The sequence below is a fragment of the Phasianus colchicus genome, chromosome 6, assembly GCF_987193195.1.
Source record: "Phasianus colchicus chromosome 6, bPhaCol1.hap1.1, whole genome shotgun sequence".
Taxonomy (NCBI): domain Eukaryota; kingdom Metazoa; phylum Chordata; class Aves; order Galliformes; family Phasianidae; genus Phasianus; species Phasianus colchicus.
Window position 1 is genome coordinate 49911469 of NC_143441.1, and position 16512 is coordinate 49927980.

A 16512-nucleotide genomic window follows, 5' to 3' on the forward strand; every position below is an offset into this window, starting at 1 on the left:
ACTTGTGTTTTTGACACTATGCCCCGAATATTCAGTATCTCAGCATCCTGAGAGGGAAATGGATTTGTCACAGCTGCATGCTGGCTGCTCTCTTCTGGTTTCATTTAGACATGCGAGCACACGTGCGTGTGCAAGAGGTGGAGCTGCGGACCAACCTTAACCCTGCACTTTTCTCAATTGGAAACAAATGGAAACTCTCTGTTTTCCATTCACTGGTTTTATAACAGTTTGAAATTAGACTGATTGGGTGTTTCCTTGCCAGCTCTGTCTATCTTGGGCTAATTACACAGGCGATGCTAATTGCATCAGCCAACCTATAGAACCACAACATTCCTCTTCTGCATTTCAAGGGGGAAATGTATGGGGGAACTCACATTATTGGTCACTCTGTCTCTGACTTCTACTCTCTGTCTCTCCCTCCCTGAGTGATTATGCTCTTGAAATGATAATGAACGGATTGCAAAGAAAAAGGGACCTGGCAGGGTAAAAACACTGTTCCAGGCTCTGGAGAAGAGCCGTAGGCCTGGAGCTTGGCTAACAATATGCAGAACAAAAAGCTGGAGAGAGAGAAACCTGTAATCCAGTCCACCAGAGGGAAAGTGAGAAACAGAAGGTCTTGCAATTCTTTCTTCTCAGTGGTGAAACGAACTGGAAGGCTTTAACTTCATAGATAATGTTTCTTCTAACACAGGGGGCCATGATAGATACACCTAACCCCTGCAGAGTGCTGCTGGAGGTAGAATTGTGGAATCGTAGATTCATTAAGGTTGGAAAAGATCTCTAAGATCACCAAGTCCAACCCCAACCCATCCCCACCATGCCCACTGCCCGTGTCTCTCAGTGCCACATCTCCATATTCCTTGAACATCTCCAAGGATGGTGAATACAACACGTCCCTGGCAGCCTGTGCCACTGCATCACCACTCTTTCTGAGAAGTGTTTCCTAATACCTGGCCTGAACCTCCCCTGGCACAACAAGAGGCCATCACCTCTCATCCTATCACCATTATATAATGTAGTGTGAGGCTGGATAGACTTGTTCTTATCCTACTTGACCTTCTAAAATTCCTGTATTGCAGCTAGAAAATAGAGACGTATGGATGGAAAGCCTTCAGAATTGTCTTTTTTTATACCTGGATTCAATGGCTGCTTTTGCACTGGCAAAATGAACCAAACCAGGGCCCTTTCTCTGCGCCCATCCATCCTGCCCTGCTGCAGGATCTCCACTATCCCAGAGCTGTGATTGTCCACACCATCATATGATGGGAAGTCTTCCCAGCTAAGTCGCTGCAACTAGCTGCAAACAGGGCTCATCTCTGGGTCATTCCTGCTGAGAAATATGAAGGGGCTCACCAGGCTCACCAGGTCTTCCTCAGTTTATGGTCACCTAGATCACCCTAACAGCTGCGTGTGGGCCTGGAGGAGAATCAAGGGCTTGCTTGCTAGTCACTAAACATGTTCTGGATTATTTCTGAACAGGATCCAATTGAAGTCTCTGCACTGCTGTTTTTCTCTCCCTTTGGAGAAGGGACCATGCCCTTAACACAAAGGGATGGAGGAATTTCTCTGCCTTGCTCGGCAGCTCCTCGATGCAGTCAGCTAACACACTGGGATGCTTTGAGACGTTTGCTGCCATCTATAGCCAATAATAAATAATGCAAAAGCAGGTAGCAAGCTGGGCTCTGACCTCAACCTGAGCTTTCCTCTGTGCTGGGTCTCTGCAGGGGGACTTCTCTCTCATGGGGACCAAGGGAATAGGACCACAGGGGCCATGGGAATAGGTACAAGGGAGACCAAAGTCATTTGACTCAGGGTCCACCACTAACAGCTAAATGCAGAGATGAGAGAGACAGGAACTCTCTGTGACAGTCTGGGAACTGGGAATGATGCTGTACAGCTGCCCCACAGCCAAAGGAGCAACACATGGACACATCCACACAAACACATGGACAAATCTATACACATCCTTCCCAGTGCAGAAGGCTTTTGGTTGATGTTTTGATGCCATTTCTCTATTTCTTTCCTTTTCCACCTGGGTGCCTCCAAGGCAGATACCTGAAGAAGAGACAGTTCTGATTTTCAGACTCCCTTTGCCTCAGCATCCTCAAAACCTCAGAGAGCTATTTCAGATGGCTGCAGTTTGAGACACTGTGAGGACATGTTGCAAAAAGTAGAGAAACATTAATCCATTCCACCTAATGCAAAACCTAGAGAGGGGCAAAGTCTGGGATGTATCATCAGGCTAATACAAAGGGCCTTTTGGAGAGCATGCACCATGAGGGAGCCCTTTGCCCTTCTGGAGGCTGGTGTAGGGGACCCCAAGGGTGACACATGGCATCAGCACAAGAGAGTCGCTCACCAGATAGATGTCTCCACCAGACACTTTTATAACAGATGTCCTTTGATCTACTTTGCACATTTCCTTTGTGCTGAACCCAGATTAAACATCTGCATTGATAAGGGGGACCACATACCAACCAACCAGCCCAGCAGCAATTCTCCAGACTATCAACATAGAGGTAGCCACCATCTCCAAATCCCTTTCTCTTTTCATGGCTGCCTTCTCCTGTTGCTGTGATTGCTGCTGTTATTACACAACACAGACACTTCATGGTATGCCCAAGGGTGATTTCCCATGACTGTGCCCTGTGCAGTTGCCACTGTGCACATGATTCATGTGTCTGTGTATCTGTATGTGGGTGTGAGCAGTGTGTTTGAGCACATGAAGTTGGTTCGATTTGTAGGGTTGCCAGAAATGCACCTGAGCTGATCTAGCAGCAGATATACAGTGTGTACAGCACAAGTGGAACCACTTTGGGCTTTCTGGCTTCTTCCTGAGCTACCATCACAGTGCACACCAGGGCTCAGCAGAGGTTCTGCTTTCGCAGTGGCTGACAATCACAGAATGGCCTGCGTTGAAAAGGACCACAATGCTCATCCAGTTCCAACCCCCTGCTGTATGAAAGGTCACTAACCAGCAGACCAGGCTGCCCAGAGCCACATCCAGCCTGGCCTTGAATGCCTCCAGGGATGGGGCATCCACAGCCTCCTTTTGGGCAACCTGTTCCAGTGCATCACCACCCTCTGGGTGAAAAACTTCCTCCTAATATCTACCCTAAACCTCCCCTGTCTTAGTTTAAAACCATTCCCCCTTATCCTATCTCTGTGCCAGAAGACACGTCCCCCTGTCATCTGCCTTCATTCAGTCCATCAGAGTCCAGACAATGTGTGTGATTTTCCAAGGGCACAGTTTTCTCCTCCTTAGCATCTTTAACAGCGCTGTACAATTGCCACCATCATTCAACATATCATGTTGAGGAGGAGGAGAAGTTTCTTCTCAGAAAGAGTGATAATGCACTGGAACAGGCTGCCCAGGAAGGTCTCTGGAGGTGTTCAAAAACCATGCAGATGTGCACTGAGGAACACGGTCAGTGGGCATGGTAGGGGTTGGCTGGGGTTGGACTTGATCTTAGAGGCCTTTTCTAACCTTAATGACTCTTTCTGTGCCTGAGTGTCTGAACATGAGTTTGTCTGCCTGCATCCATACATCTCTCAGGGCTTTTGCATCCCCCCATGCATGACCTGAGTTCCTAGTGCAAGTGTCACTGCACACACAGACAGCTGTGAGCATCTGGGAGCTGCACACTGAGTGCACGGTGCCTCCCTGCCTCTCTCTCTGCACGGCAGCAGAAAGCATTCCCAGTGTGGATGGCCACTGCTAATGGCCCAGGAATCCTCAATGCAGCTGTTTGTTCTGGCACTGGCGCAGCGAGGTCCTGAAGTCAGTTGAACCGCATCAACTTCCCAGCCAGGGTCAGATTTCAGAGGTATGCGATTGGGGATGCCCCCACTGAATATTTCCAGCACCTGGCCTCCGCCCCCTTCCCCGAGCTTGCCATCACTTCTGTGTGAGAGAAACCCAAGCCTTTTCAACACTGGAGGGAAAGCGTGGCTGCCAGACAAGTGATTTACAGCTCTGTGAAATCCCATCGCCCAGCCAGCCCACGAGGCAACAGTGCTGCTATTGTGACAGCCGCTTTGGTGATAGCAGAGGACCCCTGGACCAGCCCCTCTTCCTCCTTTCCCTTTCCTTTTCTTCCTTCCCTTCCCCTCCCCATGCCCAGATCCCATTGCCCTGTGACCCTCTGACATCTGGGAACTCTACAGCAAAGCGTGCAAACAAGCAATATGGTCCAGGCAGCAGCTCTGGCTGGTGCTCTTGGAGCCAAGTCCAAAGTGCTGTTTCACCCTCCAAATCAGAAAAGCTGACACCAGAATGCAATGGTAGAGTCACCAAGACTTCCACAGCCCTGAGGAAACCTCTATTCAGCCCATCCCATGGGCAAGTCTGCATGCAGAATATAGCTGGTGGGAAGAGAGGGGCACTGAACCCTCTCCAAAGAATCCCATGGAAAGGAGTCTTTAACTACTTGCTGTGTGAACTGCCTGCCCAGCTTCAGCCCATCTCTATGGGGCATGGTAGCGATGTCTGCTCATGTCTCAGTCCTCAGAAGGATGGAGAGGTGTCCTGGTGGTTTCCTGCTCTCTACTCTGTATTCTAAGGCATCTGTGTGCCCAGACTGCTAACTCAGCTCAGTCACACTCTTTATAGAATCACAGAATCATTAAGGTTGGAAAAGATGTCCAAGATCATTAAGTCCAGCCCCAACCTATCCCCACCATCCCCACTGACCATGTCCCTCAATGCCACATCTCCACAATTCTTGAACACCACTAGGGATGGTGGCAGACAAGAATGTAAATGAGTTACCAGCACCTGGCTATGATTTTGAACACAGAGATGCCCTGTCTGCTTAGGGAAGACGTGTGTACCAAAGGACCCCTGATGGATCTGTGACAGAGATAGGTATAGAAATTACCTTTCTCCATCTTAACCCACTTGAGGATCAGCATGTATGAGTTTGGGTAAAGCTGGAGAAGTTGTTGCTGCAGACCAGGAGTGTAGGAGCTTTTTTGTTTTACAAGAAAACACTTCAAGGAGGATTTGTAGATGTATTTTAGCCGGAAAATGTAGCAGTCTCTGCAGCTGTAGCACTTCCTCTCTTCTGCAGCCCTCCTTGCCTTCAGAAGGCCCATAGTGCAGATCAATTTGGCTTCATAAATATTTTACCAGCTACTTACATAAGCACTGAAGAGACTTTTGTTCAAGACCAGAATCCCGTCACCAGGCAATGATGCGCCAGCAGAGCCATACACAGACAAAGCCAAAACATCACCAGGAGAGCAAGAGGTGGCATCCCTGTGATGATTCCATGCCTACTTGTTATGGCACAGATGGAGGTGAAATGGAGTGGAGAAGTGAGGCTGTCAAGGGGGCCAGGGCATCCCCTCCTAATTTGATTCCTTGATCTTTGAGGTCTTATCACTCCCCTCGCAAGATGCATCTCATGAAAAGGCGTGAAGAGCCCACATGGTGAGAGGCTGGCAGTCCACTTTTGCACCTCTCATCACTGGAAAGTATCTCTCCATCCTATCCCCAGAAGAGTCCATCCTCCCAGTCACATTCACCTCTGCAGACTGGGATGATGCCCTAGATACGCCCTGTCCTACCTGTGTTCATGTCTCTTCATGCCTGAGAGTTAGAGAAATTTGAATGGGCAGCACCTCCCAGCTTGGAGTTCCATCACTGCTGACTGAACTTCCTCTGCTAACTCCAGCCCACTGATCTCCCACTGAGAGCACTTGCATGTTTTCCATCAGCTCACAACCATAAGATGAAGGAGAGCCCTCTCCAAGCCCTCTCAATGCCATAGAAGAGAATGAAGGCAGCATCTCCAGATGACATGTCCTTGTCTTTGAAGCAGGCTCCTAACACTACATACATGCACACATTTCCCCTGGTAGCAGTTAGCAGATTTGCTGTCATGGTTTTATGTTTTTTGGTTTTCAGTATTCCGCATCATAACATCATGTAGTGCACTGGGAGTTAAAGTGTTAATGCTCCAATTCCAGGTACCTATCCCTATACATTACAGAAGTCATGGGATCTGATGGGGCGATCTCTTACTGCCTTGCAGTGGGCTCTGGAGGTGCTTTCCTAGCCGTTCCAAGCTTTTCAGGTTTGACTGGGTCTCAGGAACTCTCTCTCTCCTATCTTATTTGATTTATTAGTCTCCATTTCAATTAGATTGTATTATATTGTGTTATCTCGCATTCCGATATCACAGTTAGTAAAATAAGTTTTCCTCCATAGATCATTGCTGCTGGTTTTTTTCTTCCTTCCTTGAGCCCAGCTTCCATCTCCCTATCCCTTTTCCCTTCCCATTTTGTGGGGTTGGGGGGGGACCAGGGGCCTACTGCCTCCCTGTCATGGGCATAGATTGATCTAGTTCACTCCGTGACATTTGCTTTGTGTGATGGTAAATCACTCTGGAAGTGCTTCGTGACCAAGTAAGGAATCCCAAGGCTGGCTGGGATGTTTGGGATGGTTGCCCACTCATTGGGACAGCATTTATCCCACTTCTTGCTGAGCGTGCCCAAGTCTGAATGTTAAAAAGTGTAGCATAGAAATATCATCACTGCAAGACCAACCCGATGACTTTTACAAGAAAATGATAAGCTCTTTTCCTGCAAGTCAGACAGAAATACATGATATCAGGGCTCCCTTTGGTTTCTCTTCCTTATGGGTATTAGCAAACGAATCTTTCTCTTTCCAGTCTTCTGCCTCTTAGGTACTTTACACTATTAGATAAACCCATGGTAAAAGGAAAGGAAATTGAATTAAATATTGATCTGCTCTACCTCTGGGGAGCTCTATGAAAGGCAGAGTTCCCAGCACTTCCTGGGTAGAGCAGGAGGAAGGAGAAAGAATAACCCACATAAAAGGAGGAAGAGTGGAGTAGCAGCACTGATTAGAAATGAAAAATACACGCGTTGCAATGCCTGTGTACTTCTTTGTTATCTAAGCAAACAGATAGTGCAAATCAGGTCCAGATGCAGGTTTCCACGTGGATCACCTGTCCCTAATGCAGGCTGACCCTGGTCCTTGCCATGCTCATGCACCTGGCTCTGCATGTGCCTACCGAAAAGTCAGGCATGGAGTATGTATAAACACTCAGTAAAACACTACCAACAGTGTAAGCACAATGAAGATTGCAAAGAGCAATGTGGACGGTTTGCATTCACTGTTTTGCAAGGCTCCAGTGATGCAAAGCAGCTGTCAACGCGGTCATTGCCATGAACAACCTCCTCGTTTTAGCCAAGCCATGCACTCGGGTCTGGGCATACTTGGGAATTTGCAGCTTTGATTGCACCTTCAATGCACATGTATATATACTCAGGGCACTGAAAGATGTCTTCAAGATACAAGCACGCCGTGCAAGTGCCTGGCAGCTACGGGCTGTGAAAAAGAAACGCATTGAACCGAAGCCAAGTGTAGAGAATCTAATTACACAGTTAAACTCGGAGGCCACTGACAGTTACATAACAAAGGAAACCCGGCCTCGCTGGAGGCAAATCGCTTTGGTTCTGCTTGAGAAAGGAAGGTTTTGTTGACAGCTCAGATATGGAACACTTGAAAGAGTCAGCCGGGTAAATAACAACAGCTTACTACTCCATTAAATAGCTCTTCCCAGGCTGAAAGGCTTCCCTGTCCTAGAGGAAGGCCATACTGACTGAGCCATTAAAACTGCAAGCCAATTTGTCCAGTCCTCAATCATCATCATTACGATACCAAAAAAAAAAAAAAAAAACCAAAAAAAGCACCCTTCCAGGAACACGTTAAAAATGCAGTGATTTCTTTAGGTGTTTGCTTCCTCCTCTCCTCTAAAGAAAAGCAATTGGGTGCAGAAGGCGTTGTCTCAAGGTTTCTGAATATCCCAATCGGGTTTTATTCAATATATCCACTTCTAGGAGGTTGCCTTGGAGAATGCAGACAAAAATAAACAGGTCTTGGGTATGGAAGGTGGTGGTGGAGGTGATCTTTGGGAAAATCACAGCATTTCTGATGTGTTAGAAAGAAATCTGCTGGGAAGGACCGTGTCCATATTCTTAATCTGAATGACCTTAAATTGTGCCAGGGTAAATTCAGGTTAGATATCAGGAAAAACTTCTTTACACAAAGGGTTGTTAAGCACTGGAATGGGCTCCCCAGGGAGGTGATTGAGTCACCATCCCTGGATGTGTTTAAAAACCGTTTGGATGTGGTGCTCAGGGACACGATTTAGCGGAGGGTTGTTAGGGTAGTACGGTTAGCTTCTAGTTGGACTCGGTTATCTTTAAGGTCTTTTCCAACCTGAGCAATTCTATGATGATTCTATGATTCTAATCTAACACAGAACAAGCCTTGTTGTAATTGCTTTGGCAAGATGCTTGAGCTGTTTGAGAAATTCGGAGACAGACCGTCTCTCCTTTTACAGGGTAGTCTGCTCCCTTGCCCTACTGTGCTTTTGGAATTCCTCCTGACATTCAGTGTGATTTCCTTTGCCCTAATCTAAAGTCACTACCTCCTATTCCTGAGGAACATGAGGAGCTTTTTCTTATCTGTGAAGAAGTCTTTTATGTGTTAGAAGGCTGCAATCATGTGTCCCCTTGATCTTCTCTAGACCAGACGTCTCCTGAGTCTCATGGATCATGAGTTCTCGGTTGCTCTTAGGCTACCTTAGGACAGAGCTTCACGGGTGAACTCTGAACTTGTTATGAGTTTTATGGCAACCAAAGAATGCTGTCATTATTGTCTGCAGCCGAAGTTAAAGATTTCTCCCATAAGCTGGGCAGAGGACATGGGAGCCTCCAGGGATCAAGGTCTCAATACCCAATTCCAAGCGGGCAGCACTAGAAATGGAGGACGTATGACTTTCCAGTCTTCGATGTCAAGGATTTGCCTTGCCATGTCTTTACCATGTTCAGAGTGAGACTGTGGAGTCTCTTTTCAGGTACTGGAGAGATTTCTGCAGGATATAGATATGTTGTACATAAGCTGGAAAATGCAGACTGTGAGCAAGAAAATCCCTGACCCGAGGGCTGCTTCGGTAACTTTATGGCAGTTCATGGGACTGGTGGAAACACAGCCAAGAAAAGGCAATGAGTCATTATCCAGTGCTTGAGAAAACATTATTCCTGGGCTCTGTTATCTTAGACAAGGACAAGATTGCTCAGAAACAATGAACTGAAGGGATGATTACAGCAGATGCGTAAACAATGAGTCACAAATCTTCTAATGAGCCCTTAACAACTTAATGGGGTCTGTGCTGACAGGTCGTTGGTAAGTGATCCCAAACAAAGCACATCCTCATGGTCTGAGAAGACCTCCGTTTTCCAGGGAGGGAGAAGGATGGGTTTTAACAACACTTGGCAATGCTTGGCTGCAAACACTGCGGTGTGATAATGTGGGATGTCCGGCATTAGGAGGTGGTAAATCTGGCACTCTTCACATGGGACACGTATTAATTCATGGGATTCGTTGCTGAGGGATGCGGTGGCATGAAAGACTGCAGTTGTAACTGGATGAGAGTTTCTCATGGAGGAGCAATCCACTGAGAGTTACTCAAAGCAGAGACCTCAGTGCATATACTCATGAGTTTTATGTAGCAGTGGAGTAGATTTGTCTCTTTCTCTTGTGGGCAAAGCACTTTTGTCCTTTAAAGAGTTCTGGAATTTGCTGGAGTCTTTGAATACTCATAAATACATCACATCAAACTCTCTGCTTTGTTGCCTGAGAGGAAGAGGCAGGTCTCTGGCCTCTGCCTGAAGGAACTGCAAAACCATGTTTGTTTGTGATGCCCTTGTGATACTCAAAAAAATACCAAAAAAAAAAAAAAAAATCAAAGTCTTTGATTCCGGCCAAAGCCACTTGCTTTACATAAAGCCAGAAGAAATGTTGTGAAACACAACTATTAAATAGTCTTCCTTTGAAAGAAACTTCTTGGCCTTTATTTTGGCTATCATTTTGCCCGGAGGAGATAGACTGCCTTATGTCACCAAATTTCACAGTATCTTTTATCTTCCAAAGAAGCTATCACTATTACATGTTAATCCATTTTTATACCCAAACAGGAATCCTTTTCCATCACTGGTTGTAATGCTGTCTTACAGCAGTGAGTTCCACAGATGAAATGTGCGCTGGCATGGAAAAAAATCAGCTAGAGGGAGAGATATTTTATCCACACAGTACTGTAGGCTACAGCTCCTAAAAGTTCAGAATTTTCATTGTCTTTTTCATGACAAATGAGAAGAGACAGGAGATAGTTTTGGAGAAAACGAAGTGTTAGAGTGCACAAACCCAGCTTCTGCTCCTCAGTCTGAAACAATATCCATGAGTGATCCAATGCAGACAGGAGGAGGAAATAGTTATTTTAGAGTGGCTGCTGAAACCACAAAGCCTTTGTGATAAGTTTTGGTTGTTGTGATCTCTCAAACCCATTAACTGTGATTCTTTTCACCCTTCCTGATGTTGATTTGCAGCAGAGACAATAAGAAAGAAAAAAGCTTCTCTGGCCAGACTCCATCCTCTATGTGGGTGAGCAGACACTGGGGAACACCCTCACTTCAGCTCCAGATCCTCCATTACTACACTACTGAACAAGAGCTGGTATAATCACCGAGTCTGTAAGCTATAATCTCTGTATGCATCCTCCCTGTCACCCTAGAGAGAGTTTATGTGATTGAAAATAAAGCCCTCTCTGAACTGACACAATAGATTCTACAGGAGGAGGACGGGAAGATGTTATCTTTGGCTCCTTGCCCATAGCAAAACCAGCCACTGCTCTCTGAAGCCAATAGATCTGTATTAGTGACTCCTGTGGGAGACACAGGCTAGATATTTACATCAGAATTTGTAGGACGAACACATTCTGAGCCACAGATGGGAGTCTGTTACTGTTTTGATGCTTGTCCTTATGCAGACAAAACACATCTCTTCTCTGAGGAACTTATGGCCCAAGCCCAGAAATTCGGGTGCAAAGTAGTTTTGTTGATAACTACCTTAGATTAAAGTTAATACCCAGATGTTTCTATAGATAAGCTCAAAGGAGCAAATCAAAGGATAGAAGAACCAGAAAAGAAAGAATCTTCTCAAAGGATCTTCTCAAAGTTACCCAAGGATGGTTGAAAAAGATGGAAATAGCACTCAGGTTATTTTGGTGCAGAGCTTCTCCATTCTCAGCCAAAGTTAACCGTGTGTGTTGGTGAAGGGTCTTCCTGTAGACCACAAAGAGGAACAAACAGCAGGTGATACAAACCACTTTGCATGCAGGACAAGATATTTCTAATGGTGCTAGTTGGCTCTCTCCACCGACTATAGAAGAATAAACAACTTTGTAGAAGTCAGATAAAATGAGATTAATCCCATCAGCTAGCGTGTGGCTCAGCAGAGGCCAGCAACTCTACATTTAAGCTAGTGTTCCTATGCCATAGATCACAACAACTGGTAGCTGACAAGGTCTTGGTAAGTGATTTCAAGTTACTCTACAAAAGTACAGCAAGAGCAGCATTAATCAGTTTAAAGGTCAAAATTTTCAAATCGTGATGATCTGAAGGAAATAATGGTGGCTTATTGTTCCCTCAGCCACAGAAATGTGGATGCTGTTGACTGAGCAGTGGCTTTCAGTCTTTCTCTGTCCTTTGAGAGACTTTCACCACTTTCTGGTGGAGGTGTGGACCCTGTGTGAAAACCAGTTGTCCCTTGGTGGTAGACTTCATGGTCTTTGCAAACCTCTTATGAGTGTCCATGGCTGCTTGGGAAGTGGGGAACTACAGACTCAAACCCAGGGAGGTACAGCCTGGAATAGCAGGTACTATTTGTAGCTGCAAATATTTCTGAAGAGGATGGAAATCAATAGTGTAACTGTAGCAGCCATGAAAATGCAATGAAATGGAAGGGAAAGGGACTTGCCATGATTTCCTCAGAAATCATGTATTTCACTGTGCTCACGTGTTTTTCTTCTGATCTTTGGATAAATACTTTTTTTTCCCTCTTTTTTAAAATCCATTTAAAAGACACTATTTGACTTAGAGCTTGGTATTCCGGACAGAAAGGAAAAATGAAGACTCTCAACCTCACTGCTGTCTTGGTGGAATTTTTATTAGTGACAACTAATTGCACTTCTACAGTAGTTTCAGATTTTGATTTGGAATGGGAACTGTCCAAACCTTGCTACAGCATAACCACATAGGCCAAAATCCACCACATGCACCTGAACTATCCTAGGGCAAGTTCCTCCAGCTTAATGAACAGATTAAAACATCTCTGCTTGTGAGAAATTATGTACCAGGTCTCTGTCTTGTTCCCTAGGCCCCAGAGAGGAAAATTCCAGATTTTGCCTTGCCAGAGGCCATTTAGTAGCATGCACCAAGGTATCATATTCAACTTGATATTCAACTACCATATCTCTCTTGGCTTTCAGCTGCTGCTTCATTGCTTCCTGTTGGCCCTGAGCTGCATCTATCTTCCCTTGGCAGATATTTCAGACACTTTTGAGGCCTCTATGTATCTATAAATAAATTGATCCTTCATTGTCTATACAGATTGAGCTCCCCAGGGTCAACACTGTGCTGGCTGGAGCTCCATGGGCTGTGTCCAAGGAGACACTTCAACATCCTACAGTAGGCAAGAGGATTCTCCTTCCCAGAATGCCTAAAGAAGGGAGGATGAACTTGCACCAGACTGCAAGGTATTCTCTGTCCCTACCCTTCAAGAACATTGGGTAGCCAGCCAAGCAAGGGAACAGTGAGTTCTCACTGCTTTATCTCATACTTATAAAATCTGGTTTTCTTTGTGCCTGAGTTACTGGAGTCATGTGTTGGGTGATACTCAGCTTGCATTTAAAACAAAAGCAAGCATTTACCCTGTACAGTAGCAGAGAGAAGCTGGAGATGATTATCTCCAGAGTGTCAGAATTAAAGGAAGAAAAAAGAAAGAGAAATACTTCCCTTTTTTGAAAATCTCATGATATTTTAGGCAGCTGTCATAACTGTGGGATTATATTAGTTTGCATGGGTTCCTAAGGCAGGGTCTCTCTTCACAGCACCACTGGGTGTCACCTGAAACCCTCACCAGTTCATGGTACTGCAGAGTCTGAAGGGCATTTTTCTACATAGTAGAGGGGAAAACAGATGTACAAGGCCAATTGTTGGCATCATCTAGCACCATAAATTCAGAGCATGCAGAGCTCATGGAAACCAGGAAGCTTTTGAGAACATCCTGCTGATATCTCTAACCACGATTCCACAAACACAATAATATTATTGTCTTAGAAAAAAAGGAGGATGGCTTAAAGTCCACCATGGTTAAAAGATGCAACAATAAAGCTATGAAAACAGAAAAAGGTAATGAACAGGAAAAAAAAAAAAGGAGAAAGATGCAGTGCTGAGCCAACAGGCCTGGACTTTGCCCTGGGAGGGCAACCTTCTGAAGGACGGAAATCAGCCATGCTGTGGTGTGACTTTGCTCCTCTTTAGGTGTGTGTTGTAGCATCTCTATTCTTTCTGGATCTTTACCTCCTACGGAAGGAACCTGGACTGCCTCCCTTGGAGATGGAGAGGCTACACTTAGTCTCATACCCCTGTCATTGCTTGACTTCCGTAGAAGATCCCCAGATCCATGCATCCCCTAACACTGGAGGTGTTCAAGGACAGGTTGGATGGGATTCTGAGCAACCTGATGTGGTATCTGATGTAGAGGTTTGCAACCTTGTTGGCAGCAAGAGTTTGGAACTAGGTGACCTTCAAGGTCTCTTCCAATCCTAACCATTCTAGGATTCTACGATATCCCATCCTGTGAGCCCAACTATTATGTCCTATCACATGTGATGAGAAACCAGCATGGAGAACTCTGCAGACTGGTGGACCCAAACTCTTGAGAGCTCTCTTAAGACATTATAATACCTGAAAGCCAGAAGCAACAAGGTCCCTATTTCACATATGTCCCTCCCTGGAGGGCAAAGCAGCTTCAATCACAGGGACAATGAAAGGGCCTTGTCTCCTCCACTCCCACCTTCCCAGAAACAGGAATCTCATTGATTTGTTTCCTATGTTCCTGTCTCAGCCACAGGGTTCTGCGTTCTATTCCTCCTCTACCATCTCAGTTGCTGTTGATCATTTTGCACGCTCTCATAACTTGTGGGAAGGGATGTGAAACAAGCCCTCTGCGTGGAGGTTGGGAGAGGCAAGGCAAAGGATTGGCAGGAAGGCTATAAAGCAGGCAGCTCTCTCTTCTTGCTCTCCTGCCAGGAAACCCATGGAGAGGGTTTCTTTCTATTCTTTATTCCTTTTCCCTTCACCTTTACCCTTCCACCCCCGTCAGCCCTTGCTTATCACCATCCCCCCCCCAGCACCATTCCTCCCTGGAACGTCGCAGCACTGCTCTTTCATGAGCAGTGTGTGGTATTATGACTTTGGCAGTGCTGAGCCCTGCCAGCATGCCTCAAACCACAGGTATCTGACCCCGTCCCAATCCCTGTAGCACTGATTAATGTCCCGATTCACCTCCCGATAGGACCAGAACCGTCTGTGGCCAAGGCGGGTCAACACCCCATTCCCTGTGCTCTCCCCTCCTCCCTTCAGGCTCCTCTCCTTTTGCTCGGGGGGGAATCTGTTCCAAAAAATCCCACAGGCAGGGAGTGCGGGAGCTGCCAGCAGCGCTGGGAGCCGGGGTGCAGTTACAACAAGGCCAGCTCTGTGATTATGGCACATTAAGCCCTCAGTGCTGTGCAGGCTGCTCTGAGGCATGACGTCCTCACTCCAGCCGGTCAGCTCCAGCATCCCCCCTTCCTCCTCCTTCTGCTGTCCCTTCTGGGCTGGAACAGGGGAAGGAGCATGAATATGGGATGCTGACATGGTGCTCACCTGGAGGTGAGGGCAGAGATGGTGTAGGAGATGTAGGGGGAAGCTTGGAGGGGAGTAAAGCTTTGGTGGCCCCAATGGGAGATGAAACAGATTGGAGCGGTTGCTCAGAAAAGAAGGCCCTATTGCAGGTGGCCCTGGAGCCAAATCAACCCTGGAGCACATTGCAGGGTGGTATCCATCCATCTTTTGGAAGGGATAAGGGCATATTCGTGCTTCAAGAGCACAAGGTGGTGGCTGCTGGTTGAGGTGCTAACAGAGCCTTTTTCAGGGTTATTAATGCTTCACATGCAGCTGCATAGAGATTGAGCCAGGCATCCATGGAGTGGGATCTGCTGCAGTCTGGGATCCCTGTCCATGGGGCCACACTAGACCTGTGGAAGGAAATAAATCAGCTGTATCTTATTCTCTGTCCCCATTAACTGTGTCCACATCCATATGGCTATGATATTTTAACCCAGATCAGTGTGGTCTCATCCAAAGCTTCCAGATAGGAATGGATGATTTGTAGATGAGGGATTCGTTCCAGTGACTGCCAGCCTTGCAGCAGTGTATTCCCTAACCTTGTAGTACATAGGCTGGGAGGATGCACGTGCTGGGGCTTTGATGGAACAAACATCCTTCTCTTCCCAACTCCTTCTGTTTTGTATTGTCCTTGGAAACTTGGCCTTCTTGACCTGATGCCTTTGGAGACATAAACCACAGATCTTTGCCTAGTTTGCTCTCTACAAGATGTTAACTTGAATCCTAAGGAGGTATACCTCATTGAAGTGTTCTTCTCTTTCATTTTATCTTAGATGTCCATTTTGGCAGCTGGGTCCAGCAATAAAGCATGAAAAAACAGTGTTACCAAAGGGCGAAAGGGAAGGCAACGAACAAGAAAATCCAGAATAGAAGCAAAGAAAGGAATGAGGTTGAGAAAGGAGTCGGGTATTCAGGTTAGCTGGGGCTCCACCCAGCTCTGTTCATAGATGGCAGTCTGTTGACCCTTTGGCTTGGCCATCATTATGCTTATCTGGTTAACTTAAAGACCTTATCGCCCTATGGAGCGCTGAGTCAGCTCAGCTGAGCACATACCCACATCGACCCCTATGGAGATCCTCTTAGTGTGCAGACTTGTTGGCACACAACCAGGGCTGGATCCTTACCAGGGTGAAAAACAAGGGTTGATGTTGTTCCATTTTCAGCAGCTGAAGCACTCTCCCCTCCCCCTGCTCCTGCAGAAACCTGAGTCATCTTTTGCTGATGACAGAGTAAATTAGGAATACACATTAGCTGTGACTTTTAATGGCCAAATTTCCCATTTTCAATCCTACAAAATATATGCAAAAGCCATCTTAAGCTCAATTTGTTGATCAAACTGTCCATGATACCAAAGAATGCCAGGACAAAATCAGCATTAGAAGTGAGTTAGGAAAGAAGAAAAAGGAACCGTCTATTGCTCAGTCTACTTGAAACACTGATGATTAATTTGCTCAAATCTCCTACATTCAAACATTATGATTTGACTGCCTTTAAGAATGACCCAAATCAACTGCTGAATTCAGCCCCGTCCTGTGGTTTGAATTAAATCCAGCTTACCAGCATGCTTATCATCCTTCCCACCACCACCATAGCCAGAAGCAAGAGTGACATACCCTCCCTCTGAGATCCCCCCCAAATTGCTCGTCTTTAAACGCTTTCAAAAAGACATTCATTGCACAAGACAGCCAG

General features: G+C 46.1%; 1 protein-coding gene across 1 annotated transcript in view; it reads right to left on the bottom strand.

The window, feature by feature from the left end:
* Positions 1 to 16512, bottom strand: part of PTH1R (parathyroid hormone 1 receptor) — a 113824-nt gene that overhangs the window by 87487 nt on the left and 9825 nt on the right. The window lies entirely within an intron of this gene.